Source organism: Tupaia chinensis, unplaced genomic scaffold, assembly GCF_000334495.1.
Source record: "Tupaia chinensis unplaced genomic scaffold, TupChi_1.0 Scaffold000115_1, whole genome shotgun sequence".
In the NCBI taxonomy this organism is placed as follows: domain Eukaryota; kingdom Metazoa; phylum Chordata; class Mammalia; order Scandentia; family Tupaiidae; genus Tupaia; species Tupaia belangeri.
The window spans coordinates 718,598-741,804 of NW_006159579.1; the positions used below are offsets into that span (position 1 = coordinate 718,598).

Sequence of the window (23,207 nt, forward strand, 5' to 3'; positions counted from 1 at the left end):
CTGGATCTTGGACACGCACGCACACGCGCCCGGCGTGAGATTTAAGCCACCGGGTCCGAGACGCGAACCGCGGTCAACTACGTGGGAGTCCAGCGACATAGCCATTACGCTAACTGCTGGTTCCCCTTGTTGCTCTTATAGTTGAGTTCGATAAATTATTTGAGGGGACCAATATTTGTTTTCTATTGGAAAAATAAACAGCTAATTATACTAGAAAATAGACTATAATGAATTACCATTACAGTGACTAAAGGTTATTGATTTTTCACTTGGTTTCTTTTTTTATAAGAATTATTTTATTTAGCTTTGTTTATCTATTTATTTTAATTTGACCAGAAAGGGACAGAGAGAGAGAAAGAGAAAGTGAGAAAGTAAGATGCCAGGTCTGGGACTCAAACCACAGTTGGCCATGTTGGGAGTCCAGCGCCCTTAATTACCGCACCACCTGTTGGCCCCCGTTTTTAACTTGATTTCAAATACTCATTTACTTTTACAAACTTTTGTTTTGCTCTAGTATCAGATTGCTGGGGAATATAGAAAGAGGTCTAAGACCCTGGAAGAGTTTTCTTTAAATTTTTGTTTTTTCTTACATGAACACGAAAGAGTAACAGCACCCCCAGCAGGATCTTGACAGCATAGTCTACCTTACCCCTAGTCTCCAGCCAGCCTGGAGTCATAGGCAGGTATGTGTTGGGCTCAGGGACATCTCTGGACTTGAACTGGAAAGCTTTCCATGTGAGCTTACCGTCCTGAGTATCCTACCTGACCCCCGGGCTCGGTTCTGACCCCACCCTGAGGCGTTTGTACACAGTGCAGCGTGGCAGGTAGACAGGTGGATAACTTCAGCACTGAATGCTAAGCAGTGGTAATGACACATGTAGAGGATAAACCTCACCAAAGAGGGGCATATGACTGAATGTGTGTGCATCCATGTATGGATGTGTTTCAAGTAGGCTTCTTAGAAAAAAATGATGCCTGCCTTGAACCTAAATATCTTTTTCTTTCCAACTTTTTATAAAAATTAGCTATTGGACTGGCAAATTCTTTACATAATTCAGCATTTAAAATGTACAGGATGGGGCCAGCAGTTAGTGTAATGGCTATGTCACTGGACTCCCACGTAGTCGATCGCGGGTCAAGTCCTAGAACCGGTGGCTTAAACTCACGCCGGGCGCGTGTGCGTGCGTGCCCAAGATCCTGAGAGGAGAATGGAGGAGAAGGGATTGCGGCGTGGCCATCCCCCCTGGGGGGTGATTTCGCTCTTTGTCTCTCTGTCTCTCTCTGTCTGTCTGGCGAGCGCACGCGCCCTATAGCAAAAACCTCTCCAAAAAAAAGAAAAAGAAAATGTTCAGGAACCAGCTGATGGCGTAGTGGTTACATTGTTGTATTGCTACATGGGCTGACTGCTGTTCAGGACCTTGACCTGGTGGCTTGAAAATCAAGTTAAGGGGGACCAGCAGTTAGCATAATGGCTATGTCGCTGGACTTCCATGTAGTCAACCGCGGTTTCAGTCCCAGACCCGGTGGCTTAAACTCACGCTGGGTGCATGTGCGTGCGTGCCCGGGATCCTGAGAGGAAAATGGAGGAGAAGGGATTGTGGTGTGGCCATCCCCCCTGGGGGGTGATTTCTTGCTTTCTGTCTCTCTGTCTCCCTTGTCTTTCTGGCATGTGCACGCGCCCTATAGCAAAAAGTTTCTCCCCCCCAAAAAAAAAAAAAAAATCAAGTCAAGCATGTGTGTATGTGCATATATGCGCGGGCATACTCAAGATCCTGAAAGGAGAATGGAGAAGGGATTGCGACATGGCCATTCCCCTTGTGCTGTGCATGTGTGTGTGGAGGGTACTTTCTTACCCTTTTTCTAGCTCTCTGACTCTCTATTGAGTATACACCCTACAGCAAAAGGTTTAAAAAAGAAAAGTACAATTGGGGCCAGCAGGTGGTGTGGTGGTTAAAGGCACTGTACTTCCACATGGCCGACTGCGGTTCAAGTCCTGGACCTGGCGGGTTGCTTTCTTGCTTTCCCTCTCTGATCGAACTGGAAAATAATAATAGTAAATAAAGTTAAATAAAATAATTCTAAAAAAAAAAAGAGAAGTACAATTCATGGAGTCTCTCAGCTCTGTCTTCCAACCACTCTTTTCCCCTCTCTGTAAACAACTAGCATCTCTAGTTTCTTCTGTGGCCTTCCAAATACATTCTTTTGGCCAGGCACAGTACTGGTACATAAAGAACTTCCTCATTTTAGATTGTATTTCATTGTATGCGCTTATATTTCCCCCACAGCCTGCTGCTGATGGGCATTCATGTTCTGGTCCTTTGTGTTGTTTCAGTGCTGCATAACGTCACAGAAATGTCATGTTATATTGATAGATCCCAGAAGCAGAATTGCTGGTACAGGTGTATGCACATTTGTGTAAATTTGATAGATGTTGCCAAATTATTGTCTGGAGATAGCATGTCAGCAAAAATGACCCCATAAAGAAGTGCAGTGGCAGATGGGGCCGAGTTTGGAAGGGACTTGGAAGTAGGTATGTTTAAAAATGGCGTTAGGATATGCCAATCATATTTTCTGATTAAGGCTATCATTTTAATTTTTTTTTTTAAAGGTTTTTGCTATAGGGCGTGTGTGCTTGCCAGAGAGAGAGAGACAGTGAGAGGGAAAGTGAGAAATCATCCCTAATGGTTAAGGGCCTTGGACTCCCACATGGCAGACCACAGTTTGAGTCCTAGACCTGGTGGCTTGTTTTCTCACTTTTCCCATTTTCCCTCTCTCTCTCTCTCTCTCTCTTGCACTCTCCCTCTCTGGTCAAATTAAAGTAAATAAAGTCAAATAAAATAATTCTTTAAAAAATAGTAAATAAAATAATTCTTTAAAAAAAATGGAAATGTTTTTTTAAAAAGAATTATTTAACTTTATTTATTTATTTTAACTTGACCAGAGAGGGACAGAGCAAGAGTGACAGAGTGAGAAAGCAAGCCACCAAGTCTGGGACTCTTAACTGTGTAGTTGGCCATGTGGGAGTCCTGTGACCTTAACCACCATGCCACCTACCAGCCAGTTCCTCAGCTTTTTTTTTTTTTTTGAGAGTTTTATACCATAGGGTGCGTGCGCTCACTAGAAAGAGAGAGACAGAAAGTGAGAAATCACCCCCCAGGGGGATGGCCATGCTGCAATCCCTTCTCCTCTGTTCTCTTCTTGGGGTCTTGGGTATGCACACACACACGCCCGGCATGAGTTTAAGTTACTGGGTCCGGGACGCGAACCGCGGTCGACTACGTGGGAGTCCAGTGACATAGCCATTATGCTAACTGCTGGTTCCCCAAGTACCTGTTTTTAAAAGCAAGTGTTGGTTGTGCCAGTGAAATCTGTAATGTGCAATAATCAAGTTTTTTTCCCATATATATATCATATTTACATAAATGCAGATTTAGAGCTGTTTCACTGTCATCTATTGGGTCATGGAAAAGTCATGAGGCATTTTTGCATAGAATAATGGAAAAATACATTCTGACGTTTCTGATGACCCAATAGAAAGGTTGGCAAGGATTTATAAACAAAGAGGGGTATTATTAAACTTTTGCTTTCAGAAATAGGAAATTGGGACCCCATCAGGGTCTAATTGTTGTGACTCTAGCTTTTTAGCTTGCAGGGTGATGAAGAGTCAATTTCATTGTGTGTGAGTTTGGCTACTTGTAGAACACAAACTTGTTTTAAGGAAGTGATCTCTACATTTATTCTTTTGCCAGATTAGTCCTGTTTACATGTGAACCCTCTTTGCGATTAGGGGAAAACAGGCAATTCATGCCAATTTAATATTGGAACATGAAAGATTGATTCAGATCCCATAGTTAAAAGAGAAAACAAGGCTTGAGATTTCATTAAGTTTACTTTGAATAGCGACATTCCTAAAAGTTTGTTTTGTGAATGAGAATGCAAGAAACAGAGATCCAACACCTCCGACAGGGTCTCAGTGCTGTGGTCCATCCTAGCCTCCGGCAGCCTAGATTAAGGGCACATGTGTGCTGGCCTGCTCAGGAAGAACTCTGGGTTTTAACTGGCAATCTTCCTAGATGGGTCTGTCTTGCAGAAATGCTGCACCATTGGCCATTGCCAATAGTGGCATTTTATTTATTTAGTTAGTTAGTTAGTTTTTGTTACAGGGTGCATGCACTTACTAGAGAAACAGAAAGCAAGAAATCACCCTCCAGAGAGGATGGCCATGCCACAATCTCATCTCCTCCATGCTGTTAGGATTTTAGGCATGCATATGCATGTGCCTGGCTTGAGTTTCAAGCCACTGAGTCTGGGACTTGAACTGAGGTCAGCCATGAGAGAGTCCAGCAATGTAACCATTACACCATCTTGCTGGTTCCAACAGGGGTACTTTATCCTTTTTTTTGTTTTTTTGAGAGACTTTTGCTATAGGATGTGTGCACTCGCCAGAGAGACAGAGAGACAGAAAGCAAGAAATCATCCCCCCAAGGGGATGGCCATGCGACAATCCCTTTTCCTCTATTCTCTTAGAATTTTGGGCACCCATACAAATACCCAGCGTAAGTTTTAAGCCACCAGATCTGGGACTTGAACCTTGGTCAGCTACCTTGGTCAACTACGTGGGAGTCCAGTGATGTAACCCTTCCATCATCTACTGATTCTAATAGTGGCATTTTCAAAAAGAAACCTTTGAGGAAAGATCTCTGGCAAGATCTTTTTTTTTTTTTTTTTTTTAATTTAAAAAGATGATTGTATCTAGGTAGACTGTGGCTTAGTGAGAAAAAAAACTTTGAGTTTGTTTTCTCAACATTTAGATTCTAGTTAATAGGTAACTGAATTTGTAGTTTTAGCCAGTTACTTAGCCCTGAATATATTTTATATAAAAATAAATTGCGCTTATGAAATGTTTTCAAAATAGATCTAGAAGAATTCTTTTAAATTCTTTTATTTATTATTATTATTTTTTTCGCATGAGTTTTGCCAGAGAAAGAAGAGGACAAGGGGAGAATGAGAAAGCACCGCCAGATCCGGAGACTCAAACTGTGGTCGGCCATATGGGAATTCCAACACCCTAACCACTACGGCACTTCCTGGCTCCCAAATCTAAAAAATATTACATAAAAAAAGCTAGTAAATGACATCTTAGTTACAATAGCTCTTAGGAAGATAGTATGCTTTTTCTGTTATGTTGCTCTTGTTCTTTACATAAACTTCTTTTTGCTTTGTTTTGTTTTTACCATAGGATGCGTGCACTCACTGGAGAGACAGAAAGTTGGAAATCATACCCCAGGGGGGATGGCCATGCTGCAGTCCCTTCTCCTTCTGGGATTTTGAACACATGCATACATACTCTTTGTGTGATTTTCTTTCTTTTCTTTTTAAAGAATTATTTATTTAATTCCATTCATTGTTATTATTATTTTAAAAATTTGACCAGAGAGAGAAAGGGGAAGGGAGAAAGCAAGCCGCCAGGTCCGGGACTCAAACTGTTGTTGGTCATGTGGGAATCCAGTGCCTTTAACCACCACGCCACCTGCTGACCCCCTTGGAGTGATTTTCAATCTGCTAAGTTCAGGACTCTAACCAGTAGCCCATATGGGAGTCCAGCACCTTAATACCATGCCAGCTGCTGGGCCCTGCATCCCTTTACCTGTCAAAGAGACCACCCTGCTCTTGTAGAATACACTACTGGGGGACAAAGAGGGATACAGGAATATGAATTAGTCTAAAAGAGGGAAGTTGTTTAGGACCGAATGTTAGCAATGGAAGTAGGGAGAAATGAATAGTTGGATTCAGGATAATTTGTAGGTGGATCCTGTAGGATCTGACTGGGTTAAGAGCAGCTGGAAACGGGAACCAGCAGTTAGCGTAATGGCTATGTCGCTGGACTGCCACGTAGTAGACCGTGGTTCACGTCCTGGACCCGGTGGCTTAGAACTCATGCCGGGCGCATGCGCGCGTGTGCCCAAGATCTCAAGAGGAGAATGGAGGAGAAGGGATTGTGGCGTGACCATCCCTCCTGGGGGGTGATTTCTCGCTTTCTGTCTCTATGTCTCTCTTTGTCTGTCTGGCAAACGCACACACCCTATAGCAAAAAAACTCAAAAAAAATAAAAATCAAAAGAGCAGCTGGAATGGAATGGGGAATTAAGTATTCAATATGGAACATATATCTGAGATGTCTATTAAACATGCAGGTGGAGTGTTTAAATGGTAGGGAGTAGGATACAGAAATAATATGAAGGAAGAGAGAGATTGGACATCAGCTGGCCTTTGGAATTATGTAGAGGAAGCACATAAATTTTTTTCACCATCAGAATACTTGTAAAGCTCCTTATATAGAATTCAGATTGTGCTATTTCCCCGTTTTTTGGTGAGAAGTTCTTGAGAAGGAAATAACAGTAATCTATTCACTGAGAAAGTTCTGGTTACTTTTGTAAGATTGGTGACCAAAATATAGAGATTTGCGTAGATTTAGCTGAGTCCATCATACTTTGTTAGATTTTTGCTGTGGAGTGTGCGCACTCTTCAGGAGAGAGACACGTGGAGATAGAGAGGGAAAGTGAGAAATCATCCCTGGAGGAATGGCTACATGATAGTCCCCTTTCCATTTTCCTCTTGGGATTCTGGGGATGCACATACACACACTTGCCGTGATCGTCCAGTGATCCTCCATCTGCCAGGTCTGGGACTTGAATTGTGGAATCTGCCATGTGGGATCCAGTGCCTTCATTACCGCATCACTGACTGGTCCCATGGCTTGATGTCTGCTGTTCTGTGTAAAATGACCATTGTTGTAATTAATGATCTTGGAAGCTCTATGTAACTATTAAATCCATTGTGAATTATCGGAAGTTTCACTATATAAACTAGTGTTTTGTACTGTATTTTAAAGTATGTTTATGAATTCATATGTAACTTGAAAAATAGTAAGCTTATATGGGAATTTCACATAACTTTTTCAGTTCAATGCTTATGAGGACCTGTGAATTGAATACTATTTTGCTATCTCCATTTTACAGTTGAGGAGACAAGGCTGAGAAGATAATGAATTGACTTAGTAGGGGCATGTCTAACAGCTACAAGACATTCTTTAAAAATTTCTACCAAATTGGCGCCAGCAGATTGGGGTGGTGCTCAAGGTGCTGGACTTTGGACCCTAGTTTGAGCCCCAGATCTGGCAGCTAGAAAATCATGTCAGGTGCATGTGTGTATGCCTGCTCCAAATCTCAGGAGGAGAATGGAAGAGAAGGGATTACAGCATGGCCATCCTCCCTGGGTGGTCATTTTCCACTTTCCTCTCACTGTCTCTGTCTCTTTTTAGTGAGTGCACATGCCCTAGGGCAAAACTTTAAAAAAACCAAAAAGCTACCAGAGTAAAAATTCCCTTTCTCAGTTTATCATTTGCTTCCTGAAAGTTTCTGTTTTCAGACATCTTTGTATACCTTTATACATATCTGTAGTACAGAAATGGGTGGGTTTTTTTTTAATAAACATAATCAGTCTGTACATAATACTTTGCAGGTTTTTTTTTTTTTTAAAGCATTATTTTATTGATGGGACCAGCAGTTGGAGCAATGACTATGTTGCTGGACTCCCATGTACTTGACTGTGGTTTGAGTCCCAGACCAATGGCTTGAACTCATGCGCCCACGTGCGTGCCCAAGATCCTGAGAGGAGAATGAAGAAGGGATTGTGGTGTGAACATCCCCCTGGGGGTTGATTTCTTGCTTTCTCTCTGTCTCTGTCTTTCTGGTGAGCTCATGTGCATTATAGTAAAAACCTATCCCCCCAAAAAAGAATTATTTTATTGAACTTAATTTAATTTGATCAGAGAGGGACAGAGTGAGAAAGTAAGAGAGAGAGAAAGTGAGAAACCAAGCCACTAGGTCTGGTACTCAATTCGTAGTTGGCCCTGTGGGAGTCCAATACCCTTAACCACCATGCCACCTGCTGGCCCCAGTTTTTAAGGATTATTTTATTTAACTTTATTTATTTATTTATTTATTTAGACCAGAGAGATAGAGGGAAAGTTATAAAGCAAGCCACCAGGTCCAGGACTTGAACTGCAGTTGGCTATGTGGGAATCCAGTGCCCTTAACCACCACATCACCTGCTGGCCCCGTATTTTGTAGTCTTATAAAAATTTTCAGTCAGATGAAAGTTCACAAAATTATGCTATCACATCATTGCTTTAAACGCTGGCAAAGACATTTTTCTTTTCTGTTATTTTAAGTACCCTGGGTCAGGTTTTATGAACGACAGCAACATTCAGTATTGATTTGCTCAGTGTTGGTAGTGAGATGCCTTTAAAATGATCACACCTTTCAGAGAACTTTCCAAATGCTCTGTAAAAAAGGCAGGTATATGATTGACTGCTTCAAGAGGTTGCCAGGCACCATTCATATCCTTTTCCCTTTCTCAGAAATTGCAAAGACTTCCATTTTGGAGCAGTTGACCTATGTGAATGTACCTATTACCTGTGTTTATCGGAGAGGGTGTTCCCTTGCCTGTGTGACAATAAGAAAAGGAATGATCTTGTGTTCTGTAACTAGACAGAACTGTGCTGGAGATGAAAGTAGGCCCTTTCCGTTCTTGAAGACAGAGGAAGGAAAACTGCAGGTGGATCACGTTCTCCAGGCCCAAGTCCAAAGCAGCCTTGCCAGTTTTCTTTTTCCTTTTATTTTTGCCAAAGTGTGTGTATGTGTGTTTGTGTGTGTGTGTATTGCCAGAGAGAGGGGGAAAGTGAGGAAGCACCCCCCAGGGGGAAGGTCACACCACAGTCTCTTCTCCTTTCAGAATTTTGGGCACGCATGCACAAACACCTGGTGTGGTTTCCAAGTTGCCTGGACCGTCAAACTGCACAGTTGGGAGGCCATGGGAGGTTCAGCTGTCTTTTTTTTTTTTCTTTTGTTGGGGAGGGGGGTTTTTTTTTTTTTTTTTATGATTATAGAATAGAGCGCATGCGCTCACCAGAAAGACGGAGAGAGACAGAAAGCGAGAGAAATCACCCCCCTGGGGGGATGGCCACGCCGCATTTCCTTCTCCTCCGTTCTCCTCTCCGGATCTTGGGCACGCATGCACACGCGCCTGGCGTGAGTTTAAGCCACCGGGTCTGGGACGCGAACCGCGGTCGACTATGTGGGAGTCCAGCGACATAGCCATTACGCTAACTGCTGGTCCCTCAGCTGTCTTAAATAACCTCACCAACGGCTGGCTCACCAGTTTTTATTTTTTTCACTATATAAAGATATTTTGGGGGGGCCAACAGGTGGCATAGCAGTTAACATTGTTGGACTCCCACATGGCCGACCACAGTTCTAGTCCCAGACCCGGTCTCTTGAAACTCACATTGGGCGTGTTTGCATTCATGCCTACTACCCTGGGAGGAGAATGGAAGAGATGGGATTATGGCATGGCCATCCCCCCAAGGGGGTGATTTCTGATTTTCTCTGTCTCTGTCTGTCTGTCTCTCTCTCTCTCTCAGGTGATCACATGCTCCCTGAGGCAAAAACCTCTTTTAAAAAAATGTTTTAGTTTGGCTGATCCCGAAGTGCTGTGGTTAAGCCAGCCCTAGATTTTGGGCACAGGTTTGCCTGACATACTCAGGGAGGTCTATGAGACTTGAATCTGGAGCATTCTGGTGTGGAATTGCCTCACAGAGCATCATGATTTACCACTGTGCTACCTTCTGGCTCCCACCACTACCATGTTTAATCTGAAGCCCTTACTGTTAGGGAGAAGCCAGTTTGTGCAACATGCTGATAGGCTTTGTCTGTAAAGACAAAATAAATAAAAAATACAAAAAACATGAAACCTCATACAATACACAAACTCTAAATTAGTTTGGGAAATAGTTAATGACAACCAAGTTTATTTTCTAGGATTGGCTATAGATGTGTACTTGCTGGGGTTGGGGGAGTGAGAAATCACATCCCATGGGTAATGGCCATGCCACAATCCCTTTCAAGATTTTTGGCAGGCATGAACACATTTACATGCCAGATGTGAGTTTTCAGGCTGCCAGGTCCAGGACCCAAATCGCATCGTCAGCCATGTGGGATCCAGCTGCCTTAACTGCCACTCTACCTGCTGGCCCTGACATTATTCTTAAAACTATCAATAGTTATGTTTGTGTTCTGGGGACAAGAGGCATATTTTCGTGTCCTATAGTTAAAAATGGCATTGGTCTTAATCTGAGCAGTAGGGTGAAAATGCTGACCTGGGCTTGCCTGATCTGCAGCTAGCATTAATCTAACAAACTGCATGGCAGAGATGTGTCAGAACCAGGTGTTTTATTTTAAACTGCAGCTGTACCATCTGTGGGAGCAGGTGGACAGATTCTGTGTCATCAGGAAAACACAGCTGGTGAGACAGGAGAAGAGCTAATTGATTGCTTTCCCAGCTCTCTGGTCACATGTACCTTGACTCAGGTGTTGACTCTGACTCTGGTCAGGATGGTAGAAGCACAAGGTGCAGTCTGGCCACTGTGTTTTTTGTTTTGTATTGGCATTGAGGAAAATAAGTCAGGGGATTAAAACAAATATTTTTTTTCTTTTTAAATTGCTAGCGGGAATGCAAGAGAAAGAGGGTTTCTCCTCACCAGCAGAGCACTGTCATGCAGCAATGCTTTTCCTCCATTTCTCTGTCCTGTCCAGATTTGGGGGTACACATGAACATACACTCCTGCATGATTTTTCAAGTCACTGGGGCTGAGATTTGAACCACGGTCATGGCCATTGCTCAATGTTTAACCATAGTGTTTAAGCTATAGGGACACCCTTTTTTTTTAGCTTTGATTTTGTTTTTAGTTTGAGGATATTTTCAGCTCATTATGTTCTCTAACAAAATGTCTCGTAAGGATAGTTACATATAGTAATATGTATATATAAGCTTATGGCAGGCTTCTCTTTCTGCATTACTTGCAGGTAAGCAAAAAGGGCCTTTGATTGGACAACACAGAGCAAACTAAAGGCCATAGGTCCCATGCCCTGAACCGTAGAGTGGAGATACAGACTCCTTTCTGTTGGGAGGAGTGCATTCATGGCCCTCGTTCCTAATTACTGGGTCATCAGATCAGTGATTTCTCGCTTTCTGTCTCTCTCTGTCTGTCTGGCGAGCACACGCACCCTACAGCAAAAACCTCTCAAAAAAAAAGTCGTGATACATTTCTGCATAGAAAAACCACATCACGCCTTTTCCAACAACCCAATACTTCACAGATGAGAAAGCTAAGACCTAGAGAAAATACTTCCTTATTTCCAGGGCCTGGTTCCTCAGAGAATTAGAGTGAAATCTAAAATAACCTTAGCTTCTCTCTCTCTTTTTTTTTAAAGAATTATTTATTTTTATTTATTCATTCATTTATTTCAATTTTGACCAAAGTCAGAGAGAGAGAGAGAATCAGAAAGCAAACCACCAGGTTTGGGACTTGAACCGCGGTCGGCCATGTGGGAGTGTCCAGCGCCCCAACCATCACGCCACCTGCTGATCACCAATAACCTTAGCTTCTGAAAAATTATTTTTTATATCAAAAGTGAAATCCATTACATTTACAAAGAGATATCAAAATATATAGAGATACAGCCTAATGTAGGGAGTAACCAGTCATATAAGTGATCTCAGTCCATCTGGTTCTGTGAACTAATGTGACCTGTGTTGCAGTTTATTCCAGAAACCATCTTATCATTGGGCTGCATAAAGGGAGCTAGGAATTTCCTGTGATACTTACAGATTACTTTCATATATATAGTGTGGACAGCATTTGAGAAGGTTCAGAAGATACCCCAAACTGATTAAGATAAATTCCCAAGTTCATAGATCCTGCCTGGTGATGAGAAAGCAGAGGATTGATGAGCCTTTTTTTTTTTTTTTTTTTTTTTTTTTTTGATCCTTTTTTTTTTTTTTTTTTTTTTTTTTTTTGAGAGGTTTTCCCTATAGGGCACGTGTGCTCGCCAGACAGAGAGAGACATAGAGACAGAAGGTGAGAAATTACCCCCCGGGGGGATGGTCACGCCGCAATCCTTTCTCCTCCATTCTCCTCTTGGGATCTTGGGCACGCATGCACACGCGCCCGGCATGAATTTAAGCCACCTGGTCTGGGACATGAACCGTGTTCGACTACATGGGAGTCCAGTGACATAGCCATTACACTCACTGCTGGTCCTTTATGTTTTTAAGTTTTGTTTTTAAAGTTTTTTAAATCTCTTCTGTGAGAGAAATGGGATGGGAGGCAGAGATAGTCACTCCCTATGGGATCTTCATGTCACAATCCACTTCCATCCTCACCCAGCCCTCATCTATCAGGCATGTAGAGGGAGGCTCTGGGCTGCAAACCTGGGACCTTCCCATGTGAGTCCAGTTGTGTTAGTGCTATACCACTGTCTGGCTTCTCTGTACACTTTTCTTTTTCATTGCCAGAGGATGCATGTGTTCCCCAGAGTGATGGAGATAGAAAACACCTTCAGTGGAATGTGGTCATTCTGCAATACTTTTTTTCTCTATTTATCCATCCTGTCAGGATTTTGGTATTCACAAACAAGTACATGGACTGTGTATTTTTTTGGTAAGAGAGAGAAAGACAGGAATCCTCAGCAGTATCTCACATCATGACCTTGTCCCCAACCATCCTAGGCAGCCAGAATCACAGGTATACATATGCATTCCCGTGTACAGGCCAACCGGGATCTGATCTCCAACCTTCCATATGGATCCAGCATTGTGGAGTGTGGTGCTTCCAGGGTGCCACTGTGGATGGCTGTGTACTTGTTTTTATGTGGACATAATGTTTTCATTTCTCCTGGGTACGTACTTGGAAGTGGAATTGCTAACTCAGCAGTAATTCCATGTTTAACCTTTGCGGAATGTTCAGACTGTTTTCCAAAGGGGCTGCACCATTTTACATTCCTACTACCAGAGTATAAGGGTTCTAAATTCTCCACATCCTTGGCTACTTGTTATATGGCTTTGACTACAGCCACCTAGTAGATGTGAAGTAGTGGTTTTGATTTGCATTTCCCTAATGGATAGTGATGTTGAACACTTTATATGCTTATTGACAATTTGTATATCCATTTTTTTTAAGAGAGTTCTTTTGCTATAGGGTGCATTCGCTTCTTGCAAAGACAGAGAGAGAGACAGAAAACAAGAAATTACCACTCCCTGCCCCGGGGTGGGCAGTGGCATTGTAAACTGCAATCCCTTCTCTATTCTCCTCTCCGAATCGCGGGCACGCACATGTGCCTGACATAGTTTAAGCTGCTGTGCCCAGGACTCAAACCGTGGTCAACTTCTGGGAGTCCAGCGACATAACCATTATGCTACCTGCTGTTCCCAACTTGAATATCTTTGGAGAAATACCTGTGTAGTTTTTTCTGACCAGTGATAGAATCTTTTTTCTTTAATTCCCAAAGGGCATGTGCACTGACCAGAGAGGGGGAGAGAAAACCTCCCTGTAGATGGGATATGGTGATGTGGTCATGCTCAGTTCTTTTTCCTCTGTCTCTTCTTCCTGCCAGGATTTGGTGCATGCAGTCATACGTGTGACTGTTTTTTAAGCTGCTAGAGCCTGGATTCAAACTGCAGCCAGCCACGTGAGATCTGGCTTTCTGCACATAGCACTTTACTGTGTATGGGACAAGTTTCCAAGAAGATAGATCAAAAAAAAGAGAAGATTTAATAGGGTGCGTTTGTCTACCAAAGAAAGAGAGAATGAGCACTCTCCAGGAGGGTGGCCACACCACAGTTCCTTTTCCTCAGGATTTTGGGCATGTATGCTCACATATTTCATGTGTTTTTCAAGTAGTTGGATCTGGGACTCCAACCACGCAGTAGGCCATGTGGGATCCAGCTGTCTTAACCTCCATGCCATCTGTTGCTCTAAGATTCTTAACTACATCAGAATAACTTTGGGGATAGACCGGGTGCAAGGCTTCCTCATATGGGAGAGTTCTGGGTTCACATCCATTGACCCTTCTTGAGTATGCCAGGAACATGCATGCCAATGATCTGGGGATGGTGAAAGCTGGGGGTGGATTGTGGCGTTAAGATTGTGTTCAGGTGCTATCTTCCTCTCTCTCCCTCTATTTCGGTATCTCTTCTTCATGAAATAAATAAATAATTATCTATTCAATGAATAAGTTTATTTTACGACAATACTAAAAGTTGTAAACTGTGAAATCCAAATTAGGATTCTAAATTAGCTTTTTTTTTTTTTTTAAGAAGTCTTGGTATAGTGCACGTGGATTCTCCAGAAAGACAGAGAGAGACAGAAAGTGAGAAATCACCCCCCAAGGGGATGGCCATGCCTCAATCCCTTCTCCTCCATTCTCCTCATGGGATCTTGCACATGCATGCACATACCTGCCTCCGGTGTGAGTTTAAGCTGCTGGGTCCGGGATTTGAACCGTGGTTGACTACATGGGAATCCGGTGACATAGCCATTATGTCATCTGCTGGTCCCATAAGTCAGTTTTTTTAAAAAAAGATATTTATAGATTATTGCAAGTACTACTGCTTTTTTTAGTACGACCAAATATATATTTCAAATTGATCATAATAAAGTAAATATTGGGTCGTCAGAGAAGTCATGACACATTTTTGCATAGAAAAACAAAACTACATTGTTTCTTTTCCAACAACATAATATATGTATTTTAAAATTTATTTTAATTTTAAATTTTTCTTTTTCTGTTTGTGCAATATATATATTTTTTAAATTCACTTTGCTTTTTTTTTTTTTCTGAGAGGTTTTTGCTATAGGGCGCATGCGCTTGCCATACAGACAGAGAGAGACAGAGAGACAGAAAGCGAGAAATCACCCCCCGGGGGGGTGGCCATGTCGCAATCGCTTCTCCTCCATTCTCCTCTCGGGATCTTGGGCACGCATGCACACGCACCCGGCGTGAGTTTAAGCCACCGGGTCCAGGACTCGAACCGCGGTCGACTACATGGGAGTCCAGCGACATAGCCATTACGCTAACTGCTGGTCCCGAACCTAATATACTTTTTAAAAGAAGTTTATTTCTTTCATGAGAGAATGCAGGAGAGAGAGAGAATGGGTTCATTAAACAGAGATAGACAAGCACCTCTGAGAGGGTGTGGTGATGCCATGATCTGCTTCCCCCAGCCCTTCCGCTAGTCAGGGTACTGGGTGCACAAACATCCAGTGTGTTTCAGATAGACTGGGTATCCAAACCCACAATTGGCTATGTGGCTTCCAGCCCCACAGATCAGTACACTACTAAGAAAGTATTTATCTGAAGCCATATTTCCATTGAGGAGGACTGTTCTCTGAAGACCACTCTGAGAAGCATTTATCCCTATCTACTCCAATGTGTTTTGAAGGCCTGGAGAGTCCTGATTGTATAACTTGTCATCTTACTTGCATTGCAGTATTTAGGGTAAGAGTTGGGCTACAAATGTGCTTGAACGAGTGCAGGTGTGCCTTTGATGAATGGTCTCAGCAGATCTCTACATCTGTCCTGGTCTCAGTGTATGATCATTGCAATGTTACCTAATTTCATAGGGTGATTTGGTAGTAAGCAGCTTTTGTTTAAGTTCTCAACTGTGTTATAAGACACACAAGACTGTATTGAGCTAGCCATCTCTATGTGTATTTGGTAAAAACTGATAAGTCTAGGTGCCTATTTTGTTGTTAGACTATGTCTCACTGTAATTGTGATCTTGACACCTTAGTTCTTGAGTCGTTGGAACTGTAGGGTAGGCAGGGAATTGAACCTAGTCCTTCCATGTGTTTCAGCCTGCCAAGTAGCAACGGCTACTAGCCTGTGTTACCATGGCTGTGTCCTAGGAACCTTTTAAAAAATTGTTTTCTTTGATCTCTTAGATACAATTTTTTAAAAATCAAACACCATTTAATTTGTATATGTTTTCCAGTGTTTGTTTTCTGCTTATTCAAATTTTATTTCTCTGAGCTTTGGAGATTGATATATCCATATTTCAAAAACTAAACAAAATATATTTAGCATCTTTTACTGATGAAAGGGAGAGAGCTAAGAATTCTACGTAAGTCAAGACTCCTAAATTTTGAAACATTTAAACCTAGTGAAGGGTATTACCAGTGTACTCAAGTAACAAAGCAAAACAGATTAAGATGAAGATATTGGAGCAGAATAAAGGACATGATCCGGCACCAGCAGGTGGTGTGGTGGTTAAGGTGCTGGACATTCCCACATGGCCGACCATGGTTCGAGTCCCAGATTTTCTTATTCCCCTCCTCACCCCTGGTCCAAAAAAAAAAAAAAAAAAAGAAGAAGAAGAAATAAAATTAAAATAGATAATCATTAAAAAAAAAAAAAAAAAAAAATTTTTAAAAAAAAAAAAAAAAAAAAAAAGAGGTCATAATCTATAAAGGCTAGGGAAAATATTTGTGTCATCTGAACCAGGCTTTGAAGGACAGATTTCAAAGTGACCTAGAGAAGAGCAGATCATGACTGGAGTCTTCACTTTTTGACAGGCTTGATTGTTTAGTGGGCTCTTTCATTTGGACAGGAACATAACTTGTATGACCACCTAACCTGTTCTGCACCTTATTATTTATTATTATGCTTTTTTTGGAGAGATTTTTGCTATAGGGCACATGCACTTGCCAGAGAGACAGAAAGGGAGAAATCCCCAGGGGGGGATGGGCATGCTGCAGTCTCTTCTCCATTTTCCTTCTGGGATTTTGGGCATGTACACAAGTCGTGCCTGGCATAAGTGTTAACCCACCGGGTTTGTTACTCAAACCACAGTCAACCATGTGTGAGTTTAGTGATGTACCACTAGCCACCTGCTGGCCCCCTGCACCTTATTGCCAGAGCTATATATGTAACTACGTTCTGTTCTTAAAATGTCCACTCTTTGGGCCTAGCTGGTGGTGTGCTTAAGGCATAGCTGGTGGTGTGGTTAAGGCACTGGACTTCCACATGGCCCACAGCAGTTCAGTCCCTGGACTCGGCAGCCTGAAAATCATATCAGGCACCAGGACCTTGACCACCATGCCACCTGGGGGCCCGTGTTTGGTTTTTTTTTGAGAAGTTTTTGCTATAGGGCGTGTGCGCTCGCCAGACAGACAGAGACATAGAGACAGAAAGCGAGAAATCACCCACCCCCCCCGGGGGATGGCCACACCGCAATCCCTTCTCCATTTTCCTCTCAGGATCTTGGGCACGCATGCACACATGCCTGGCGTGAGTTTTAAGCTACCGGGGCCAGGACGCGAACTGTGGTCGACTACATGGGAGTCCAGCGACATAGCCATTAAGCTAACTGCTAGTCCCCCGTGTTTGATTTTTAACTTCATCTATAAGAGAGAGTTCTTCCACTGCCGGTTGCAGGCAGTTAGCATCATTGTTGCACTGGGTGTGCCCAGACTGCACAGGCTGACCTGGGGGGACCTGAGGATGTTGAATGCTGGACCTTCCCCATGTGGCTTCAGGATTGTGTAGTGGTGCATTATTACTGTACCATGGCAGTAGGACTGTTTGGGGACTCTGAAATGCATTTTTGTTGGATTAGTGTCCCAATATGTTAAAATTCCACTTTTTTTTTTTTTCTTTTTAAGAAAGACTGGGTTTTACAATTGTCGTCCTCCTGTCCCGGCCTCCTAGCTGGGACTAAAGGCACATGACACCATACCTGGCTCTTCTTGTTTTTGAAGTCAGAGTCTTTGTTGCCTAGGCCAGCCTGAAGCTCATGATTTTCCTTCCTCAGCTTCCCAAGTCATTGGGTTTGCGGGTGCATGCCTCTAGCATCCATGGGTTGGACTGAGAATCGAACCCAGGACTCCCATGTGATCACAGCCAGAGGAGCGTAGTGTCTTAGTAGGGTGCACCACTGTGGCTGGGCCTGTTGCCATTCCACATTTGAAACTGCTTCATTCTGGATTCCTTGTCCTTGGACCTTCCTAATATTCACTGTGGTCACACGAGGCCTGACTTGTTTCTGTGCTAAACAAAAGCACTCGATCACCAAACTGTAGGCATAAATGAGAGGCATATGGGAGTAGTGTAAGAGGAACTCTAGGATTCTTCTATGCCTGGGTGGGTGAGCTAAACTAATAGCTCCCAGCAGTTCTTCTGAATCAGACATTGTGGAGCCAAGAGTCTAGCATTTGGAATTCCACTGCCTGTGCAAAGGGTCTGTCTTTTATCCTCCAAACCACCATTTGTTAAAGGGCTAATGACCCAGTGGACTTGTTGACAACAAAGGGGGGAAGCTGGCAAAGATCAAGTTAAAAGGAAAAAGAAAAGTTCAAAGGTAGGAAAATCAGAACAAGAAGAGTTTACTTCACCTACCCTTTATTTACTTTTAACAATTTATTGCAGAGAATTTTGAACATACACAAAGTAGACAGAATAACGTGATCTCCCCGAACCTATCCCTTCAACCTCAGCTTCAGACTTAATAAAGGGAAGTAAGGAACTTTAGTGAGGCTTGAGTGTTTGGTCTCCAGACCTCTCCAGGTTTTGTCACCTTTGGCCTTAATGCTATCAGACCCCTCTTTTCTTGGTTTTAGCACCTAGCGTGTAGTATACACTGTTTCAGCTTTGTGATGAGCAGGGCAGTACTTAACCTCTAATAGCTTGAAGGAAATAAGTGCTATCTTCCAGTATTGTTTCGAGGGCAGAAAAGTGTCAAGGAAACACAGTGAAGAGGGACTAAAAAGGCTTTATTGAAAAGATGGTATTTGCAATTATAGCAGGAGGGTAGGCTAAGGGAATAGGTACGATCTCTGAGATAGCAGTGTAAACTCTCATCTATTAGCTTTTTTCCACTAGGCTATTGAGAACATGGGATTTATATTATATTTACAACATAAGACATATTTTATATGTGGTTTACATTCTTGCTTTAAACAACTTAGAGATATAAGTCAGGTTCAGATATTTCCTTCTAAACTGGTGTCTCTTTGGATGCTTATTATGAAGATAAATTATACAAGGCGTATTAGATCCTTTTGAGAGATAAGGTTTCAAAGCAAGCTGGACCAAGTATGATTGCTGGATAGGACCTGTGAGAGGATGGAGGCTTCGACTGCCTCTTAGGTTTTTGGTTGTATTTATTGGTGAACTAAGCCAGGAGAACAGCCTGCCTTTTGCATTTTAAAAAGCTGACAGGCCAGGAGGAATGCACCATAAATAGTGTTGTAGATGAATGAATTAGTGAGCTACCTGGCACCTTCCCCTGCTGGTGCTCTGTCTTCTGCTGTTTCTCTAAGAGTGATTCCTCCCTGTTTCAGATCCACATTTCTCGGTGCCTGTACATGATGTTCACTTGGCTTGGTTCACTCTTCCCAGTTTCAGCAGTTTCTAGCTGCATAGAATCCTCAGGGGTCTGTTGGGAAAGCCATGAGTATTTTTCTGTTTTTCTCTGCAAAAATGTGTCACAACTTTCCTGATGACCTGATACACTCTTCCTGAACAACCAGTGATTCTTCCTGATGCTGTCTTCCTAAACCTTTATTGTTTGTTTGTTTTTACATATACCTTTGCTTTGTTCTTTTACTTTAAAAAATTTGGTGTAATTGACTCTCAGTAAGCTGCATATATTTGAAGTGTATGGTTAAGTTTTGACTTGGTCCCCACAAGATGATGAACACATCAATCACTTCATAAAATATCTTCATGCCCCTTGGTAATTTGTCCCTAACATGTTTCCTTTGCCTTGTCTCTAAGCAAACAGTGTTCTGCATTTAAGTCACTGTAGATCAGTGTGCATTTTCTAGGAAAAAAAAATATGGTATTGATGGTATATTATATAAATGACAAATGACATCATACAATGTGTACTCCTCCCTTTTTCTTCCATTCTTCCATTTTTGGTCTGACTTCTTTCATCCAGCATAATTATTTTAAGATGTTGTATGTATCAATAGATCATTCCTATTTATTGTTGAGTAGTATTCTGTTATGAATGTATTTTGTTATTATTTATTTTTTCATGGGAGCTGGGAGGAAGAAACAGGTGCTCCTGTTAGGGTCCCATCATGCCACAGTTATCCCCAACCTTTCAGCCAGCCAGGATCATGGGTGCACACATGCATACGCAGTGTGCTTCAGGTCAACCTGGATCTGAGTGTCAGTCCTCCATCTGACTGCACTGCAGAGTATACCCCCCTACTGCTGGCTGGCCAGGGTATTTTTTTTTTTCCCCTGGACAGGTTTTTGCTATAGGGTGCGTGCGCTTGCCAGAAAGAGGTAGAGAGACAAGGTGAGAAATCACTCCAGGGAGGGTAGCCACACTGCAGTCCCTTCTCCTCCATTCTCTCTCCTCTCTGGATCTTGGGCATGCACACACATGCATCTGGTGTGAGTTTAAGCCACTGGGTCCGGGACTCAAACCGTGGTCGGCTATGTGGGAGTCCAGCGACATAGCCATTACGCCAACTGCTGGTCCCATGGCCAGGTTTGTTTATTCACTTGTGGAAAGATGATTGAGTCATCTCTGGTTTTTGGCAATTACAAATATTAATATAGGAATATAAACCAATACAGTTTGTCCTGTAATCTTACTCAGCTCAGGAGATTTCTGTAACCTCTGGTCATCAAGAAGTGTGTGTATTTTTCCTCACCAGCAATCAGTAAGTTCTGCATTGGACACCAGCTGGGTGTCCTCTAATTCAATTCAGTTCAGATCCCATGAATTAGGGGCCAGTCCCTGAAGACTGTCCTCCTCCAAGTCAGATGTAGTCTTAATGCTAGTAGGCTTTCTTACCCATGTTTTTTTTTTTTTTAATTTCATAAGGGTCATTCTATTTAACTTTATTTATTTTTAATTTGAAAAGGGAGAGGCAGAGAGAGAGAGAAATAGAGAAAACAAGCCACCAGGTCCGGTACTCAAACCGCAGTCAGCCATGTGGGAGTCCAGTGCCCTTAACCACCACACCACCTGCCAGCTCCTCTTAACCTATGTTTGTTTCTAACTGAATGGATATTGGGGTTCCTGAGACCCCTTCCTATTTGAGTTCAGTTAATTTGGTAGAGCTGCTCACAAAATTCAGGGAAACATTTACACTTACTAATGTGTTATAAAGGATGTTATCAAAGTGTACACATGAAGAGATGTGTAGGTAGGGCAGGGCATGTGGGAAGGATTGTGTAGCTTTCATGTCCTCCGTATGTGTGCTGGCCCAGGATCCTTCAGTTATTCCACTCCCGAAAGCCTTCTAAACTCTGACTTTTTGGGTTTTTCTTTGTTCTTTTCGTTTTTAGAATTATTATATTTAACTTCATTTATTTATTTATTTACTTATTTCAGTTTGACCAGAAAGGGACAGAGTGAGATAGAGAGAGAGAAGGTGAGAAAGCACACTGCCAAGTCTGGGACTTAAACCACGGTTGGCCACATGAGAGTCCAGTGCCCCTAGCTACATACCACCTGCCGACCCCACCTTTTGGATTTTTCTGAAGGTCTTCTTTTTTTTGGGAGAGATTTTCACTACAGGGTGCGTGCGCTCGACAGACAGAGAGAGACATAGAGACAGAAAGCGAGAAATCACCCCCTAGAGGGGATGGTCACACCGCAATCCCTTCTCCTCCATTCTCCTCTCGGGATCTTGGGCATGCACGCACACGCACCCAGCGTGAGTTTTAAGCCACCGGGTCCGGGACACGAACTGCGGTTGACTACGTGGGAGTCCAGTGACATAGCCATTACGCTAACTGCTGGTCACAGGAATGATTTATTAAATCATTGGCCTTTGGTCATCAACTTAATCTTTAAACCCTCTTTCCTCCCAAGGTGGTTAGTGGGTAGGGCTAAACGTCCTAGCCCTATAATCTTGAAGCCTTTGTCTTTCTGGTGACCAGCCCAGTTCTCTACCTATCTAGGGGATGCCAACCATCAGTCAGCACATTGGCATGTAAATTTCAAAGATTTTAGGAGTTATATGCCAGGAAATGGAGAAGATGACTAATGTATATTATACAATATCACACAAAGCTGCCTTGAATTCAGGAACAAACGTTTGTGTGGGCATGTGCTTTATTTTATTCTTTGTAAATTTGTAGTGTGGCTCAGATTATATGATAGTTGTATGTACTTTTTAAAGAATTGCCAGATTATTTTCCCAGAACAATTTCAAGTGCTTACAAGAGGGAGGTCTTCAAAAAGGTCGTGGGAAAATGCATGGTATTAAAAAAAGCTATGCATGGATTTCAGAATTTTTTGTACCAAAGTAAACTTGTTCTTTAGTTCTATTTTTCCAGACATTTTCAAATCCTCTCAGATTTGTCATCCTTCTATCATTTTTGGTGAAATATTTATTAAATCTTTTTTCCATTTACAAAAATGGGATATTTTTGGAACCAGCAGGTGGCATGGTGGCTGAGGAACTGGGCTCCCACTTGCACAACCACAGTTCAAGTCCTGAACCCGGTGGCCTGAAAATGACAAATAGATAAGTAAATACATGTTTAAAAAAGAAATCGGTTGTCCATATACATGTTGCTGTATTTCTGAACTCTTCCATTGATATAATTGTCTTTATACCTATAAAGACACTTTTTGGTTTATCATAACATGAAATGAAATAGTGTTAGTTCCTTAACTAATTTTTCTTTTTTAAAGTTGTTAGGCTGTTCTTTGCATTTCCAAACAAATTTTAGAGTCAGCCTGTCAACTTAGGCCAAAAAGAACAAAAATGCTGGGATTTTTATTGGGATTACATTGAATCTCTTAGAGGGGAGAAATGACTTATTTACTTATTTAGAGAATTGTTTTATTTAACTTTATTATTATTATTTTTTTTATATTTCCAGAGAGAGAGAAAATGAGAAAGCAAGTCTCTAGGTCTGGGAATCAAACCACTGTTGGCCATATGGGAGTCCAGTATCCCAACCACCACGCCACCTGCCAGCCCCTGAGAAATGACTTCTTACGCATGGGGAGTCGTCTGATTTGTGGACATAGTATATCTTTCCATTTATTTATGTCTTTGTTAACTTTTCACATTAGTTGTGTTAATTCTTTATGTGTACAGTAATAGAGGTCTTGGTAGGTTTATCTTTTAGTAGTTCACAATTTTTTGATACTGTTATAATCATGTGGTTTTTGTTTTTTTATTAAGAATTATTTTATTGAACTTTATTTATTTGAATTTGACCAGATAGAGAGAGAGAGAGAAAGTGAGAAAGCAAGCTGCCAGGTCTGGGACTTGAACTGGGGTTGACTACGTGGGAGTCCACTGCCCTTAACCACCATGCCACA

At 42.2% G+C, this 23,207-nt stretch overlaps 1 long non-coding RNA gene across 2 annotated transcripts in view; it reads right to left on the reverse strand.

Moving 5' to 3' along the window:
- LOC102482178 (uncharacterized) overlaps nucleotides 1-23,207 on the reverse strand; it is a 61,801-nt gene that overhangs the window by 20,253 nt on the left and 18,341 nt on the right. Inside the window, exon 4 of one of the 2 annotated variants that reach the window (XR_001370057.1) lies at nucleotides 6,654-6,771. The exons of the other annotated variant lie outside the window; for it this stretch is intronic. This is a non-coding gene — a long non-coding RNA (uncharacterized LOC102482178). Of the gene's footprint in view, nucleotides 1-6,653; nucleotides 6,772-23,207 lie in introns of those variants that run through there. 2 annotated transcript variants of the gene reach the window in all.